Below are 1569 nucleotides of genomic sequence, written 5' to 3'. Positions count from 1 at the left end.
GCATTGTCTAAGTAAGTTCTTATATATTAAACTTTGCAGGATGGTGAAGAGTACATTATCGATTACATTCTTTCTATTTTATCCCAAAGGAAAACACTCAAGTTGCCTGTTGGTCAGCTAAAGATGAGAAATCTCGGGGATAGCACCTACAAAAATGGTGAGATTTGCTTTATTTTTATTGAAATATATTAGATATGCATGTCTTTACTTGTACCATGCATAAAACAAAGTAAACCCGATGTGTAAATCTGGTTAATTAATAAATAAGTGAATATATAGGATGTTATCAGACAGTTTAATTTTTTTGAAAACTAATATTTACCTATAGGTTCCTCCTGAATGGCTTTCAAAATTCCAACTACCATCGAGTGTAAGAAACTTTTCTTTGTTTTGTTTTTTAAGTCTACAAGCAAACCTTATTAATTCATGAATACTGGACTAAAACTGAAGAGCATAGAGGTATGATTTCTTTTCTTGATAAGTACATATACAGTTTGGTGAAAATACATCATTGATGATCACCATTATTGTGTTTTTACTTTTTATGCACAGTTTGCTTACATATATTTTGCAACTTTGTAGTTGCAAAAATATACTGTTCTCCAACAACAAATCAATTTATTCATTTGTTGGTTTTTTTGTACATATATATATATGGGATATCTCACCCAAAGTACTCTGGGTCTGTCGCCCCCTTAGCTGGTAAATATTGCTTTCTCTGCCAGATCTTCGGAAAGGTCTGTGCAGATTCCATGTTTGGTTGAGTCATGAAATATGGTGTCCGCCACCCTTTTGTTTAAGGCGTCAGCACTGTGATATTTTTTTGTGCAATACGAATATGAGACTCATTCGAGCCAAAAGTGATAATGCCCATGTGACTGTCATTTTGTCTACTATCTTATTGAAGAAATCTTTTAACTTTTTCCGCTCCGTCGTGTCTATGCTTTTTGAAACATCTATTAGAACGGCGGCATCCAGAAAGCACAGCTCTGAAATGAGAGGCGATAACCTGTCCACAAACTCAAGCTGCAATATTTCAAAAAGACCGTAAAAATTCATACAAGTAACGAGGAAAACATTTTTGGCTTACCAAGGCAATCTTCGTCGTTTCATTCTCTCATTTTATTAGTGTAAGGGTAAATTAATTAATTTTCCCACCAGAGAATTTGACGCATGAATGGTTCGCCTTTTCTCCTGAGGCTTGTTGAGTCTCAGCGGTTTCACAGCTAAAGTCACGTGATCAAATTTTGGCGCCGAGAGATAAAGACGGTTACAGTTCGAATACTGCGTTTGCACAAGATGGATTTAGTTTATTTCCAGATTCTCTGATTTTAGGATCTCTCACTCTGAATTCTTAATAGTTTTCTTGAAAAGATGAACTGATATTTTTATGTCTATGTCTTGTTTTTACTTTTTATGCACAGTTTGCTTACATATATTTTGCAACTTTGTAGTTGTAAAAATTTACTGTTCTCCAACAACAAATCAATTTGTTCATTTGTTTGTTTTTTTGTACATATATATATGGGATATATGGGAAGTAACGAGGAAAACATTTTTGACTTACCA

The sequence above is a fragment of the Pocillopora verrucosa genome, chromosome 1, assembly GCF_036669915.1.
Source record: "Pocillopora verrucosa isolate sample1 chromosome 1, ASM3666991v2, whole genome shotgun sequence".
Lineage (NCBI taxonomy): Eukaryota > Metazoa > Cnidaria > Anthozoa > Scleractinia > Pocilloporidae > Pocillopora > Pocillopora verrucosa.
The sequence above is the reverse complement of the archived record's forward strand: the minus strand, read 5'-3'. Positions refer to the sequence as shown.